Source organism: Electrona antarctica (assembly GCF_951216825.1).
Source record: "Electrona antarctica genome assembly, contig: scaffold_198, whole genome shotgun sequence".
NCBI lineage: Eukaryota > Metazoa > Chordata > Actinopteri > Myctophiformes > Myctophidae > Electrona > Electrona antarctica.
Window position 1 is genome coordinate 30,001 of NW_027638684.1, and position 324 is coordinate 30,324.

A 324-nucleotide genomic window follows, 5' to 3' on the forward strand; every position below is an offset into this window, starting at 1 on the left:
CTTCTGGTGCTTGTAGATCAGTTCTTCTGGTGCTCGTAGATCAGTTCTTCTGGTGCTCGTAGATCAGTTCTTCTGGTGCTCGTAGATCAGTTCTTCTGGTGCTCGTAGATCAGTTCTTCTGGTGCTCGTAGATCAGTTCTTCTGGTGCTTGTAGATCAGTTCTTCTGGTGCTCGTAGATCAGTTCTTCTGGTGCTCGTAGATCAGTTCTTCTGGTGCTCGTAGATCAGTTCTTCTGGTGCTCGTAGATCAGTTCTTCTGGTGCTCGTAGATCAGTGCTTCTGGTGCTCGTAGATCAGTTCTTCTGGTGCTCGTAGATCAGTTCT